This window comes from Odocoileus virginianus, chromosome 2 (genome assembly GCF_023699985.2).
Source record: "Odocoileus virginianus isolate 20LAN1187 ecotype Illinois chromosome 2, Ovbor_1.2, whole genome shotgun sequence".
In the NCBI taxonomy this organism is placed as follows: Eukaryota; Metazoa; Chordata; class Mammalia; order Artiodactyla; family Cervidae; genus Odocoileus; species Odocoileus virginianus.
This window is the reverse complement of record NC_069675.1, coordinates 49,285,802-49,303,290: the sequence shown is the minus strand read 5'-3', so window position 1 is coordinate 49,303,290 and position 17,489 is coordinate 49,285,802. Positions and strand designations below refer to the sequence as shown.

The following is a 17,489-nucleotide window of genomic DNA, read 5'->3' as shown; positions in this document are numbered from 1 at the left end:
CTTGAAAAATAAAATTGTTCTTCCATTATAGGTATATATTATTACACTAAGGTGATTGGAGTGGTGGCTAGATATGTTACATATTTAGAAGGTATTTAATAATTTCATAAAATAAAACTATCAAAAAAAGTTATTTTGCTGGATAAGTGAGAAGGCTATTTATCCCAGCTTGGGTCATCTCCAACATCTTTTATTCTTAAGATTCTAAAGAGAACTCCAAGGGAAGGCTTATTATTTCCCTTTAAAATTCATAGAATTATGTTTGAAAATAGAGTATATAGATAGAGTTGGATTCTCTGTACACCTTTCTTTAGAAGGTACATGTTTAATAATTCAGGATCATGTCATTTCTCTACAGAACTAATTTCACCAATCATTTTGAGTGACTACAATTTTATAGTCATATTATTAATGATATTTGTATCTATTTTATATATTTAAAATAATATGAAAAGCAGAAAATACCAAAAATAAGACATGCATGTGCTAATATTTCATTGTCTCTCATTCTATATCTCAGAATATCAGTTTTAAATTCATACATCAAGAAATAGAAATATAAGTGCAACATTTGGTATTATAGGAGAACTACAAATGGAGAAGGCAATGACACCCCACTCCAGTATTCTTGACTGGAATATCCCATGGACGGAGGAGCCTCGTAGGCTGCAGTCCATGGGGTCGCGAAGAGTCAGACATGACTGAGCGACTTCACTTTCACTTTTCACTTTTATGCATTGGAGAAGGAAATGGCAACCCACTCCAGTGTTCTTGCCTGGAGAATCCCAGGGATGGGGTCTCACAGAATTGGACACGACTGAAATGACTTAGCAGTAGCAGTATCACAAATGGAATAAAAAGAGAAAAATTTTTTCATCATTTCAACATCCTCAGATAATGTGACTAAAGTTTGAAGAAATAAAAAAGTATTAGTATATTTTATATTATTTTGTACTTATTTAAAATATCTTGGCATGCTCATGTATTCCTTTAAATGAACAAGGTAAACATTTGTGTATGTCTCCAAACAGTAAGCATAAATAAAGATAAAAACTTGTGTAACAGAAGGATAAAAATGTTTTTCTTTTTGTTATTTTTCCTGGAGTCTTATAAGAAGTCTTAGCATGACATCTTGTAACAAAAATCAGACATTATTAGTCACAATTTGGACAATTAAATGCAGAGGTTTTTCAAGTTTCATATAAATTCTTGGGGAAAAGATTTGTATGAGACTTTTGTTAGAGAAGTTAAGTTTGTGATTATTTAAGATTAATTTAATTCAGGTAACATTTATGAAACACATCTTAAAAACCAATCATTGTTCTAGCTAATAGAAACACCATGATGAAAGAAGCTAGTCTTTGCTTTTTATAAGTACTTTAGAAACAAGGGGAGAAAGAGTTGAGTTTTTTAAAAGTGATATTCTATGCCAAAAAGAAAAGTGAACTTTGTTATGTTATCTGAAGAGAAACTTATAACTAGACCAAGAATATTAAAATGACTTAAAAACAAAGACCTTGAAGGAAAAGGGGTACCTCAAAATTAAAGAGACAGTCTAAGACATGGGTAACAAAATTCAAGTATTAGGGCATGTGTGTAATATTGCATGAGATCCATTAATGGCCAGAAACAAAAATAGTAAAGTGAACAGAGGATGGTTGGTTCATGGAAAACACACACACACACACACACACACAAAAAAAAAAAAAATAAATAAATAAATAAATAAATAAACCAAACTAAGCTAGAAAAGATGTTTGGCTTTATCCTAACAACTCTAAGAATGTATTAATTTATTTTAACAGCATAATACTGAAGATGGGTTAAATAGAAGGACACCAGAGTAAAGATGAAATTTAATAAACTATTGAATTATTTTAGGACCCGCATTTGCTGTTTATTAGGAAAATGAGTGAGAGTGAATGGAATCTTGAAAAGCTAAGACTTTAAAGGCATAAATTTTGTTTCATCAGTTGACTGCATAGTTTTTGCTTTTATCTTTTCCACCTTTTATAGGGAGGAAAAGAAGAATAATGGCACATCTTTTCACAAGTAAAAGCTAATCTTCAGTCAGTTCAGTCACTCAGTTATGTCTGACTGCGACCCCATGGACTGCAGCATGCCAGGCTTCCCTGTCCATCACCAACTCCTGGAGTTTGCTCAGACTCATGTCCATTAAGTCAGTGATGCCATCCAACCACCTCATCCTCTGGCATCCCCTTCTCCTCCTGCCTTTAGTCTTTCCCAGCATCAGGGTCTTTTCAACTGTCAGTTCTTCACATCAGGTGGCCAAAGTATTGGAGTTTCAGCTTCAGCTTCAGTCTTTCCAATGATTTCCTTTAGGACTGACTGGTTTGATCTCCTTGCAGTCCAGGTACTCTCAAGAGTCTACTCCAATACACAGTTTGAAAGCATCAATTCTTCGGTGCTCAGCTTTCTTTATAGTCCAACTTTCACATCTATACATGATTCTGGAAAAACCAGAGTTTTGACTAGATGAAACTTTGTTGGCAAAGTAATGTCTCTGCTTTTTAATATGCTGTCTAGGTTGGTCATAGTTTTTCTTTCAAGGAGCAAGTGTCTTTTAATTTCATGACTGCAGTCACCATCTGCAGTGATTTTGGAGCCCAAGAAAATAAAGTCTATCACTGTTTGCATTTTTTCCTCATCTATTTGCCATGAAGTGATAAGACCAGGTGCCATGATCTTTGTTTTTTGAATGTTGAGTTTTAAGCCAGCTTTTTCACTCTCTTCTTTCATTATAAGAGGCTCTTTAATTCCTCTTCAGTTTCTGCCATAAGAAATAATTTGCATTTATAATAGATATGTTATTATATTCAATGCTTATTTCAGTTAATAGCTCTGATATTTTAATCCCAAGAAATATCTATAAAACTATTATATTTAAGATACTTGAAATTCAAATCTCAGATTTATGATTCTGTAGTTTTTTTCAAAAACATTACAAGCTCTATATCCAAATAAAAAAAATCTACTTTTAATAAATTGTATTAAGTAAATCATGCTAATAAAATATTTTTATATCAAACAGCTTCAGAATATCTCTGTTTCATAGATTTTTATAATATACATAGAGGTGAGGCAATAATACTAAAAGAACATGGATTTACTTATTGTACTTGTTTTTGAATAAATAATACAGTGTTATCCTTAATACACAGTGTGTGTGTTATACACTCTATGTTATTTGTGTCAAGCCATATGCCAACCATTTTCCTCCCTTAATTGATATTCCCATCCTTCATAATCATATACAGAAGATGTACAATTTCCATACATAAGGTCAGTTGACTCATATCTCATCTTGACTGATGTGATTATTATTTTATTTTTGATAAAGTTTTTGTTTTAATCCAAAAGATATCAATTTCATACTCACTTGGTACCATCAAATTTATATATACTTGTGAAACTCAAAACACAAAATAAGCAATGTGCAGATTTTGATTCTTCATCTACTTATATTAATTTTCTACTTCAAATGTCCCTGCAATCAGGAAAGATATTGAATATGAAACTCTCTAGGCTTCATTGAAAAACAATTTGAATTGCCATAATTATCATATATCATTCTGAAAGTGAAAGTGTTAGTTGCTTGTTGTGTCTGACTCTTTGCACCACCATGGGTTGTAGCCCGCCAGGCTCCTCTGTCCATGGAATTGTCCAGGTAAGAATACTGGAGTGGGTTGACATTCCCTCCTCCAGGGGATCTGCCTGACCCAGGGATCAAATTTGGGTATCCTGCATTGCAGGTGGATTCTTTCCCCTCTGAACCACAAGAGAAGCATCTCTAAGTGGGAAATTTTCTATTAATTATGACACCATCACATTTGAGTTCACTGGTTTTTTTTTCTAAATAAAATGCCACCTTTCATTCTAAGATAATATTATATGCTTCTGCATTTTCACTCAACTGAATGTTAACTTATAATTTTTAACTGAATGAATAAAATGCTTCATATTTTTTTCTAATGAAGTTCATAGTTAGCTATAATAACCTTCTTCAGCATATTAATAAAAACAAATCTTTCACTACTTTGATGATGCTGTTCAGTTGCCAAGACATATCTGACTCTTCTTGACTCCATGGACTGCAGCACACCAGGCTTTCCTGTCCTTCACCATCTTCCAGAGTTTGCTCAAACTCATGTCCATTAAATTGGTGATGCCAACCAACCATCTCATTCTCTGTTGACTTCTTCCTCTTCTGCCTTCAATCTTCCCCAATATTAAGGTCTTTTCCAATGAGCTGTTTGCATCAGGTGTTCTAAGTATTGGAGCTTCAGTTTCAGCAACAGTCCTTCCAAAGAGTATTTAGGGTTGATTTTCTTTAAGATTGACTGATTTGATCTCCTTATTTTCCAAGAGACTATCAAGAGTCTTCTCCAGTACCACAGTTGGAAAGCATCAAATAATCAGTGCACTGTCTTCTTTATCATCCAGCTCTCACATCTGTACATGACTATTGGAAAAACCATAGCCTTAACTATTTGAACCTTTGTAGGCAAAGTGATGTCTTTGTTTTTTAACACACTAAGTTTTTCATAACTATCTTGCCAAGAAGCAACTGTCTTCTAATTTCATGGCTGCAGTCACCATCCATAGTGATTTTAGAGCCCAAGAAGAAGAAATCTGACACTGCTTTCATCTTTTCCCCTTCTGTTTGCCATGCAGTGGATGGGACCTGATGCCATAATCTTAGTTTTTTTAATATTGAGTTTTAAGCTGGCTTTTTCACTCTTCTCCTTCACCCCCTTCAAGAGGTTCTTTAGCTCCTCTTTGCTTTCTGCCACCATACTGGTATCATCTGCATATCTGAGGTTGTTGATATTTCTCCCGGCAATCTTGATTCCAGCTTGTAGCACTACCAGCCCAGTGTTTAACATGATGTGCTGTGTGAATAAGTTAAATAAGCAGGATGGCAATAAACAGCCTTGTCTCACCTTCACTACTTTATGAATAATCAAATTTACTCATATTATGGTGAGAGCTTAGGCTGCCTCTAAACTAGAGTCTATTGCTAGGTTAACACAGATGTTCACTAAAGCTAATGTAAATTTAGGTTTCTGGAAATTAGATAACTTTGTTCTCTTTTACAATCTCAAATTAGCTATTTTTGTTCTCTTTTACAATCTCAAATTAGCTATCAAGTTCATCTTTAAAAGTAACCACCACTCTTTTATGGACTTCCCAAGTTGTGAACTTCCCAGGTGGTGAAGATTCACCTGCCAATGCAGGAGACTTGATATATGGGTATGATCCCTGGATCAGGAAGATCCCCTTGAGGAGGGCATGGAAACCCACTCCAGTATGCTTGCCTAGAAAATCCCATAAACAGAGGAGCCTGGTGGGCTACAGTCCAGAGGGTCGCAAGAAATCAGACAGACTGCAGCAGCTTAGCATTCAACACACACACACCACTTTTTAAAGCACTGTCTCTAGAGGTTTATCTTCATATTTTTAAACTCAGACTCCTAAATTCCAAAAGGAAGACTCCCTAACTGAAGGTCTATAATCTAATTTAAATGATATTACATAGAAGAAAACACACTCTGAATAGAAAATAATTTTCTCACGCTATCTTGTAAGTGGAAAAATAATTTCTTTTAGTTGTTAGTAGAGAGCCAGGTAGCTTTCCTGAATTTAGAGATCTAGTTACTTATTAATAACTCATTTCTGAGATGTCTCAATTTCCACATGCGTATCTTCCTCAAGAAGATTTATATGAAACCTTCTAGAAGCTTCACTTTTGTTTCATTCATATCTCAAATTATGTGTTAGTCATAAATATGAATTAAATGTAAAGCTAGGCAAATAAAAATGAGAGAGAACAAAAAATAAAGCTTAGGGTAAAAATTGTGAACTGACATTTGAAAAAATGCGATAAAAACAAGACAAAAAAATCAGAATTAGATCAGAAAGAGATATATTGGCAAAATTTATAATACAGTTTCCTTTTACTATCATTAACAAGGACAATCTAGAAGTTTTGCTGTCACTGCTGTCACATGAAAATTGCATGTTTCAAGCAAATGCTATTAAGTATCATGATTCATTTTATCTTCCTGTTGAATGATTTCCTGGTTTGTCACATTGTCCTTATCACAAGTGGTCTTTGTTGACTTGAGGTTTCTTGGAGGCATCTAAACCTTGAATGAAAGCTATTAAAAATGAAATTTGGAGACAAGAATAAAATAATTACCTTTACACTCCAGCCCTTTGAGTTTAGACCTGAATGAGATCCCTAAAGGGCTTTGATGCTCAAGCCCCTGTCTAAATATTCATGAATGGCTTATCCTTACATAGAGATGATAGAAATATTCTAATATCACTTGAAGGCATCCAAAATAACTCTAAATCCCAATGCAATCCTGAGCATAAGGCTTAAGAGTGTGGGATGACAATTTCATTGATTAAGTTCAAATTCGAGTTTAGTAATTTTGCTGCATACATGATATTCTATTGGAGCCTCAGTTTTCCATCTATGATTTAACTTTGCCTATTACAAAGTAAATTTTGTATACAGCAAATGATAGAAGATGCATGAACTTGACTGTAAGAAGAACCATGCTAATATTATCACTCATATTAATATCATCAGTAATAAAAAAAATCAAGATTTTTGCTCAAGGATAAGGTTTGCTTAACCTAATGTTGCCAGTTTAATATCTCTTGATCTAATTTAACCTAGGTTTTCCATCATTGTAATGACTTCAGATAACCTCTGAAAACAGTTTAACTCCATTTTCTTTACCTGGTAGCTTAACCTTGGCACTGACGCTTTTCTTTTGTAATTTTTCTCCTGGAAGGTTTGCCTCTTCTCCAGACAACTGACAGAACTAGCCTGCATTTTTCTGAGTTACTAAATAATTCTTCTTGTCTCTCACTCTAGAAATTTAAAAGCCATTTTTAGTATTTTCTGTGTTCTCATTCACTGCAGGCAGCCAGTTAATATTTTACATTTCTAACTCAATGAGTCCATAGTTCTGTGTCTCCTACAAGAGCTTGATTTCTTCCTCATGTTCATCCCTGGCTTATTGGACCAATTTTTTATGTTATGGTGTTATTACCACTATCTCACTTCTTTACTTCATACTCTTCAATTCCAAAATAGCTTTTTTTTCCCTAAAATTCAAATGTATTTATACCCTCTGGAAAAAAATGTCTTTCTTGAATATACTCTTAATTTGAATATATTTTGAATTATCTTCAGTTTTGCTATCATTGTTATTATTGTTGCAAATTCAATTCAAGGCCATTTAAACACGTAACACACTCAAGTAAAGATAAAACGTCCTCGCAATTTGCATTTCTGGTCAAATCCCCTAGAGGTAATCACTTTTGAGAGTTTCCCACGAATCTCTCTAAAGATATTCTAAACACACACACACACAGAGTTTGTGCACAGTTGCCTAGGTATTTATATATGGATATAAAAAACCATATGAGATTACAAAAAAGGGTTAGATTGTCAAGTTAAGTTCAATTTTACAACAATCTGACATCTTATCCAATATAACGCTTTTCAAATAGTTTGAAGAATCCTAGTAATCCTAAGGCACAGATGAAGTGTGAAGTAGCTAGAGCTGCCAATGTGTTCCCAGGTTGTGTTTTTAAATCGTACTTTTTGTGTTCCAGCTCAAATATATGTAGGCACATCATTACCCAGAAGGAATCTGTTTTTCCTTTGATTATGAAAAGTCACAATTTTATGGCGTGACATTTATATAAAGCAAACTTCATTTTTTTTAATGGTAATGCTATTTCTGCATTTGCATTTTTTGTTAAAAATTACTATGAACAGCTTTTTTTGTAGCTATCATTATTCGTAATGTTTTCCCAATATTTTAAAAATATACTCTAATTTATATTTCTTTACCCACACAGATGAATAGTTGTATTTTGATACTACAATGATACTTAAATTTGTAGAAGTTTTATATCTTTTCCCTCATTTGTACAAATAAAACTGAAGAAATATTCTTATATATATTCTTATATATTTTAATTTTGACAGAGAAAGTTCAACTCCAAAGAACATATTTCAGCTTAAACTCACATTAATTGTGTAAGTACATAGTTTAACAGTTGACATCATTATCATTATTTTTCATTTTTATCAATATTATGAGTAAAAGATGTTTTAATTTCTGTATGGATTTTATTCACCAACAAATATTTTTGGTATGTTTATCAATTGATAGGCACCATTTTTGCAGTTATGATGCAGTAGTAAGCAAAATAATACAGTTCTAATTGAGCTTCAGGGAGGAGAAAGACCAAACAGATAATGATGAAATGGAATGAAATAGTTGTAAGTTCTCTATAAAGTTTTGAAGAAAAATTAAAATAATTTAGAAGTATGGGAGATTGTGGTTAAATAGTTTAAATTACATATTTTTGAGCTCCAACGTTTTGTCTCATCCATGTCAAATTCTATCACATGTATTATATACTAGTTACATGGAACTTCTAACTCTATTGCAATCTAACATCTAACTCATGTGAGGATCTTTGTGACCCCATGGATTGCATCATGCCTGGCTTCCCTGTCCTTCACTATCTTCTTGAGTCTGCTCATACTCATGTCCATTGAATCAGTGATGCCATCCAACTATCTCTGTCATCCCCTTCTCCCCCTGCCTTCTATTTTTCCCAGCATCAGGGTCTTTACCTATGAGTCAGCTCTTTGTATCAGGTGGCCAAAGTATTGGAGCTTCAGCTTCAGCATCAGTCCTTCCAATGAATATTCAGGATTGATTTCCTTTCGAATTAACTGGTTTCATCCCCTTGCAGTCCAAGTGACTCTCAAGAGCCTTCTCCAGCACCACAGTTTGAAAGCAACAACTCTTTGGCTCTCGGCCTTTTTTATAACCCAACTGTCACATCACACATGACTACTGGAAAAATCATAGCTTTGACTATATGGACCTTTGTCAGCAAAGTGATGCCTCTGCTTTTAAATATGCTGTCTTGCTTTGTCATAGCTTTTCTTCCAGTAGTGAGCATCTTTTAATTTCATGACTGCAATCACTGTCTGCAGTGACTTTGAAGACCAAGAAAATAAATACTGCCATTGTTTCTATTTTTCCCCATCTATTTGCAATGAAGTGACAGAACCAGATGCCATGGTCTTTTTTTTTTTTTTTTTAGATATAATCCAGCGTTTACACTCTTCTCTTTCATCCTCCTCCAGAGTCTCTTTAGTTTCCCTTTGTTTTCTGGCATTAGGGTGACATCATCTGCATATCTGAGGTGTTGATATTTCTTCTGCCAATCTTGATCCCAGCTTGTGATTCATCCTGCCCAGCATTTCACATGATGTACTTTGCATATAAGTTCAATAAGCAAGGTGACAATATACAGCCTTGACGTACTACTCTCCCAATTTTGAACCAGTCCATTGTTCTGTTGGTTATTGACCTTACATAAAAGTTTCTCAGGAGACAGGTAAGGTGGTTTGGTATTCCCATCACTTTATGAATTTTCCACAATTTGTTGTGTTCCAACCCAGTCCAAGGATTTAGCCTAGTTAATGAAGCAGAAGTAGATTTTTTTTCTGGAATTCTCTTGATTTTTCTATGATCCAATGGACATCTGCAATTTCTAATTCTACATCTCTATCATTTTTTTCTCCATATAGAATGCACATGTATAGTCATTAAAACAGAGACTATTTATCTCCTCAGCTGCAAAACCATCCTTGACTTGCCATGAAACATTTGGCTATTTTCTTCTCTGATTGCCCAATATTTTATCTTTATCTCTACTGTATTTATCTCACTCTACTGTAAACCTGTGCTTATTTCTGACATAAACACTTGATTGTGACCTCTTATTAATTTGCTTTCCAAAATTGATCACTATGTCTAATGCTTAGTGGGTTTTCAAAGAATATGTTCAAGAAAATAAATAAGCAATTGAATAAATGCAACATCCATGTCCAGAAGACAGATAAATAGCTCAAATCTCATTTGCAGATTGTAAATTCATCACTTTGTGTCTTCCTATATAAGAAACATACTCTAGTCAGCTGTAGGGAACCACTTTCCATCTTGCATTTGCATTGACCTTTTGCCTACTAAGCAAAATGATTCACATTTACCTGACTGTGTTTATTCAAGCCATTTCTTTATTTGTGTTTTATTCCTTACTCCATACTTTCATTCTTTCCTCTAGACTTCTATATTTCTCAAGAGGTCTGGTTGGTATTAGCTAGAAACTCAATTAGAAACATTTCTACTATGTTTGCACATTGTTTCTGAATTCAGTAAGATGAAAGGAAGTTGGAAGAACTCCCTGAGGTCTTTGACTAGATAATTCCTAATGACTAGCTCCTAAAGTTTCCTTAATATTCCATTGTTTGTGTCCTTGAGTTATGTCTAAGGATATCTTTGTTATGTTTTCAACCCAAGATGATAAATTTGCAGCATAAGAATAAACAGAGTACACAATGAGGCTGCTGCTTTTGAGCACATTTTTTAAGGCACTATGTTCTATTGATTTGAGACTAGAATCTGATTTGTTTTTATTCAATCTCTCAGTAGTGTCAGACTCTTTGCAACCCCATGAGCTGCAGCATAACACACTTCCCTGTGCTTCACCAAGGACTGGTTTGATCTCCTTGCCATCCAAGGAACTCTCAGAAGTCTTCTCCAACACCACAGTTCAAAGCGTAAATTCTCTGGTGCTGTCTTCTTTATGGTTCAGATCTCATATCCATACTTGAATACTAGAAAAATCATAGTTTTAACTATATGGGCCTTTGTCAGCAAAGTGATGTCTCTTCTTTTTAATAAACCTGCTGTCTAGGTTGGTCATAGCTTGTTTCCTAAGGAACAAGCATCTTTTAATTTTATGGTTGCAGTCACTGTCCACAGTGACCTTAGATCCGAAGGAAATAAAGTCTGTCCTGTTTCCATATTTTTCCCCATCTATTTGCCATGAAGTGATGGGACAGTATGTCATGATTTAGTTTTTGGAATACTGAGTTGAATCTGATTTGAATTGAAACCAAAATCTTGAAGATTTGGATGTGAAAACATAAGATGACCTCTAGCTGAAACAGGAGGGAAGGGGGCAAGGTACAACCTTTATTTAAATGAATGATAAAGACTGAGGACATAATATAAACTGATTAGCAACAAATAAATCCAAGATGGTGGATGATTCTACTTCCAGTTGACCCTGAGCCTCAGTATACCCTCTTAGTGCTGTATAAGCAAGCTAAATGACAGATCCACCAGTGCCATGACAGTTCTGAAGCCAAGCATCAAAGACCAAATTCCCAGTTCCTGGAAAATCTTCCCTTCCCCTGAAATAGTTGGAGTTATCCTCTCACTCTTTAGCTTATGAAATTACTCAGTCCATAAAAACTGCGCTATGCTGTGCTTAGTTTCTCTGTCATGTCCAACTCTTTTGTGACCCCATGGACTGTAGCCTGCCAGGCTTCTCTGTCCACAGGAATTCTCCAGGCAAGAATACTAGAATGGGTTGTTATGCCCTCCTCTAGGGAATCTTCCCAACACAGAGATCAAACCCAGGTCTCTTGCATTGCAGGCAGGCTCTTTACCATCTGAGCCACCAGGGAAGCCCAGGAATACTGGAGTGTGTAGCTTATTCCTTCTCCAGGGGAACTTCCCAACCTAATAATTGAACCAGGATGGTCTTGCATCACCCACTCAAAAGACATGAGTTTGAGTAAATTCCGGGAGTTAGTGATGGACAGGGAGGCCTGGCATGCTTCAGTCCATGAGGTCACAAAAAGTCGGACATGACTGAGCAACTGAACTGAACTGACCTCTTGCATCGCAGGCAATTCTTTATGAGCTGAGATATCTGGGAATAGTTGTGTTTTTTTTTTTTTTTAATCCCCACATAAAAACTAACCATGCCATACTTACAGTCTGCTCTCATTCTCTGAAATGGCCCACACTCCATCTGTGGAGTGTGTTTCTACCTAAATAAATCCACATTTTACCTGTCATTTTGTCTCTCACTGAATTCTCCCTTCCATGAGACATCAGAAACCCAAGTTTCATTAAGTCCTGAAACTAGATGTGTGATCTCAGTTAAAAGATCATTGGTTTAATTTCCAATCTGGGTTTTGGCCAGTCTGAGCCCTGACTGCATGGGTTCCAGTCTCAGTCTGAGTTAAGTGGTTTCACATCTATGCAGGGGCAAGGAAATCGGCTGTGTCCATGCCCAGGAAGTGGCTGGTATTCCAGTCACAGATGGAAACCTTGTCAAGCAAATGCTTGTGCCTAGAAAGCTGGTTAGAAAAATCACTCTTTGTGCATCATTTGTAATGATAGACAACAGTCCATCACAAGCACACTTTTGGTTCAGAGTTTTCCAAAGATATGTGTTGATTAAGCAACTAACTGGATACCATGAGCATGGAGGATAGAGCACACTGGAGAATCCAGGAGGAATTGCAATAAGAGGTCCTGAAGTAGACCTCTTCTTCCCTGGTGGCTCAGCAGTGAAGAATTTGCCCGAAATGCAGAAGATGCAGGTTTGATCCCTAGGTTGGGAAGATCCCCTGGAGCAGGGCATGACAACACATTTCAGTATTCTTGCCTGGAAAACACCATGGACAGGAGCCTGGTGGACTACAGTCCATGGGGTTGCAAAAAGTTGGGCACAACTGAAGCAGCTTAGCATGCACTCATAAAGTAGGCTCACTCCTGATTATAGCTCAGTCAGTGAAACGGAGATGGCAAAGCCAGAACAAGTGACTGGGATATTCAAAAGTCCAGATCAAAAAGAGATTAAAATCTAATTGCTGTGACACTTATAATCAATCAACTCCAGTTACAACTCAGAGGTCTGACCTTTAGGTGAGGAATCAAGCATGTGAACACCAAAACAAAAAACATCAAAAGGCAAAATTGTATTGGAGAAAAGGGAAAACTTCTCTTAGCTGGCTTATTCTGGTGGAAATAGGCAAATATTTAGGCAAATGAGGCAAACCTAGGCAAATTCTAGGTTTAGAAGAAAGGTAGATAAAAAAGAGCACATATTTTTATTTCATTATTTTCATTATAGTTTATTTCATTATTGACTGTGTACAGCAGTAAAATGTAGTGTCAGTAGTAGAATTATAGCTAAGAGAAAAGTAAGGTCTCCAAGGAACATTATTTCTAATATGTGCTTCTGAAATAGAAAGCTCTTTGAAATATTTGATAATTTCAGAAGTGTTAAAACTGGGCCAAAAGCATGTTATTAAATATTTAAACTTCAAATCATGATAAATGGTGCTTTGCAATTCATGTAAATCAGTAACTATAATAGTCAGATAGAATTTGAAATTTTGTTTTCAGTTTTTCAGAGACATTTTTGTGACAGGTTACCATTCACATGTCAGATCACCTCAACTCTCCCTCTGCTTTTAGAATAAATAATATATACAGGAAAATTTGTATAAATTTATTGAAGTTTTCCATGTCCAAAGAAAAAATTCATTACAATAATGTTAAGTAAGATACAGATGGTAGCTGTGGATGTAAGTCAATTGTTTATGTAGAAAGTTATTGCTAATAAAGTTAAGGTAATTGTTATGTAATTTATTATTTAATAGTGCTTTGGCATAGAAATTAAGGCCAGAAACAAGGAAATAAAAGTTCTTATAAATTTTTAAGAAGGTTTTTGCATTTCTGACTTAAAGGTTAGATCAATTTTTAAATATATTTAATGCCAAATAATTCTGTTTTCAAAAATCTTGTTTTCAGAAAATTCATACTAACAAAATAATTTTAAAAAGGAATGGAATCAAATCTATAGGCAATAATTCATTCAAAAATGATTTATTTTAAAGAGAATTCTAATCCTGTTTCTAAAGTTCTTACAGGAAGGGGGACCCCTTACAGGGCTCAAGAGTGGGCTCCTGTCTAGCACTCAGAAATGAATTACCCAAACAGACAGACTTGTTGATTGAGCAAAAGCTTTTATTGGGAAGGGGTGCCTAGACAGAGAGCAGCAGGATGAGGGAGCTCAGGATAACTGTTCTGCCACATGGCTTACAGTCTTGGGTTTTATGGTAATTAAATTGCTTTTTAGGTTGTCTCTGGCTAATTAGTCTGAGTCAGGGTCCTTCCTGGTAGCATTTGCATTGCTCTGCCAAGATGGAGTCCAGTGAGAAGGATTCTGGGAGGTTAGTAGGACATATGGTCTGAAGTTTCCTCTATTCTTTTGACTTTTCTTGAATTCTGGTTGATAGAAGCTTGATAGTTCCACATTCCTTACCCAGAACTCTGCTTAAGATGACTCATAGAAGCGGTTACATTTGAACCTGGCCAGGTTGGGCGGTATTAATCAGTGGTTTCGCTAACACACTCAGTATAAATTCTAAGTAGTGGGAAAGGCTGATCAATTTCATCATCTTTCAATGCAAGAAAATGAAGAGTGAGATATAAGAAGGAAAGGATGTGAGGCATTACATATAGGCAAACTGAACAAAGTGAAAAATTTAGCAATGTCACAGCATGTATAAGGCCAGGCATTTTGGTTATTATTAGTGTGGAATACAAATGAATCAGTGCAGCCTAAACTTATTGCCAACAAAGGTGCGTCCAGTCAAGGCTATGATTTTTCCAGTAGTCATGTATGGATGTGAGAGTTGGACATTAAAGAAAGCTGAGAGTCAAAGAATTGATGCTTTTGAACTGTGGTGTTGGAGAAGACTCTTGAAAGTCACTTGAACTGCACGGAGTTCCAACCAGTCCATTCTAAAGGAGATCAGTCCTGACTATTCATTGGAAGGACTAATGTTGAAGCTGAAACTCCAATACATTGGCCACCTGATGTGAAGAACTGACTCATTGGAAAAGACCCTAATGCTGGGAAAGATTGAGGGCAGGAGGAGAAGGGGACAACAGAGGATGAGACTGTTTGTTGGCATCACTGACTCAATGGACATGAGTTTGGGTAAACTCTGGGATTTGGTGATGGACAGGGAGAGCTGGCATGCTGCAGTCCATGAGGTCACAAAGAGTCAGACGCAACTGAACTGAACTTACTGAAAGCTTATATCCCCTGACTTTTTAAGCACTGTTTTTAAACCTAGATTTTTCTTAAGTATTAAGATTTTTAGGGGTAGGATTCTAAGGCTTTAAAGGGCTGGTTTGTTTTTATCTCTTTTTCTATTTGTTTCTCATTTGATTTGTAATGTTTCTACATTAAGAAAATAAATAAACTATCTGAGCATTTCAGAGATCAGAATGAGGTCCAGAGTTGATGATATAAAATATGTTCATTATGGTTGAAACCAAATTCTAGGTTTAGAAGAAAGGTAGATAAAGAGAGCACATATTTTTTTATTTCATTAGATTTGTTCATGGAGTTTAACAAAAAAAAGAAAAGAAAAATCATGGAAGAACCTCATAGAATAAAGACATTACTTTTGACTCTGCTACTGCTGCTGCTGCTGCTGCTAACTCGCTTCAGTCGTGTCCGACTCTGTGGGAACACCATAGACAGCAGTCCACCAGGTTCCCCCGTCCCTGGGATTCTCCAGCCAGGAACACTGCAGTGGGTTGACATTTCCTTCTCCAAAGCTTGAAAGTGAAAAGTGAAAATGAAGTCAGTCAGTCATGTCCGACTCTTGGCGACCCCATGGACTGCAGCCTACCAGACTTCGCCGTCCATGGGATTTTCCAGGCAAGAGTACTGGAGCGGGATGCCATTGCCTTCTTCACTTTTGACTCTCAAAATCCAAAATTTTAAATATTTATTTAAAAACCTTGGAATCCAAATCACTTTTTTTGCAGTACATATACACCATGGAATATTACTCAGCCATTAAAAAGAATTCATTTGAATCAGTTCTAATGAGATGGATGAAACTGGAGCCCATTATACAGAGCGAAGTAAGCCAGAAAGATAAAGACCATTACAGTATACTAACACATATATATGGAATTTAGAAAGATGGTAATGATAATCCTATATGCAAAACAGAAAAAGAGACTCAGATGTACATTTTATTTTAAACATAAGCTTGCTTTATATCAGTGACTGATTACAACAGGTACCACTGGCATACCTTTGCTCCTTAATACAGAAGAAATCACAAGTTCTTGCCACCAAATTACAATTATTTTGTCAATAAAAAATGATATTTGTAAAAGGTATTGGGTGAAAAATAAAATGTACTTACAGATATGCAATCACATTTGCTCCTGTGTGACTCTAAATATCAGTGTATAATATTTCATATATGAAGAAACAGCTTTTGAGGAATGTTTTGTTTAAAAGTTTGTGTGTAAATCCATGGCTAATTCATGTCAATGTATGACAAAAACCACTACAATATTGTAAAGTAATTAGCCTCCAACTAATAAAAATAAATGAAAAAAAAAAGTTTGTGTGTGTTTTAGCAATTTTCTTCACAGTCAATCAAAATGATGAATTCTTCTTGGCCTTAAAACCCAGATTGTGTGATGCATGTTCAATCACTAAGTCATGTTTGACTCTTCGTGACCCCATGCACTGTAATCCATTAGGCTCCTCTGTCCATGGGATTTCCCAGTCAAGAATATGGGAGTGCGTTACCAATTCCTTCTCCAGGGGATCATCCCAAACTAGGGATTGAACTGGGGTCTCTTGCATATCCTTCATTGGCAGGCAGGTTCTTACCACTGAGTTACCTGGGATGCCAAAATCCAGCTCCAACTCTTCTCTGAGAATTTCCCTGTGATAAAACATCTGATACTTCTGGTAAATAATGTTTCACAAAGCATACTTTTACTTGGACGACATGAAGAATCACAAACTCTAAAATAAAGCTATAAAAAATATGTAAGGTTTAACAACAGCAGCTGCTACCTGCCACAGAAATTTTAAACAAGAGAGTCAGACAAGATTTGACAATTGCAGCCAATATAAAAATAGTTTTAGAGAACAAAAGTTTTGGTGTTTTATTCCTGATTGCCAGAGGCAGAGTATTTGAGACACTACAAGGGTGAAATTAATCCTGTTTTCTTTACTGAGTGCTTTATTTGAAATTTCTTCAAATATGTTTCAAAATAACATTGAAAACATTTAGCAGGCATTGTTAATAAAACATTTATTACCTTAATTTTGTCTCTCACTTTCTTTCCATGACAGTATTTACTCTGATAGAAATAGCTTTGCGCAGTGGCAGTATCGTAGCCAATGAGGTTTATCCGAGGCGCGATTATTGCTAATAGAAATAAATGGACTTATGATGCAAAAGAATTAAGATTTGTTGCAATTAAATAATCAATAAAACACAAAATGTGTGGGGAGGTGGTCCCAATTTGGTGGAGGAATAGGAAGGGGAGACCACTTTCTCCCCCAAAAATTCATCAAAAGATCATTTGAATGCTGAGGCCGAGCAACTTCCACAAAACAACTTCTAAATGCTGGTGAAGAACACCAGGCACCCAGAAAGGCAGCCCATTCTCTTCCAAAGGAGTGGTGCAATTACTGGCTTGATTGCTCTC

General features: G+C 35.6%; 1 pseudogene; it reads left to right on the top strand.

The window, feature by feature from the left end:
* Window positions 1-17,149: 17,149 nt before the first annotated feature.
* On the top strand, window positions 17,150-17,267 carry LOC139031784 (U4 spliceosomal RNA; annotated as a pseudogene).
* Window positions 17,268-17,489: the final 222 nt, after the last annotated feature.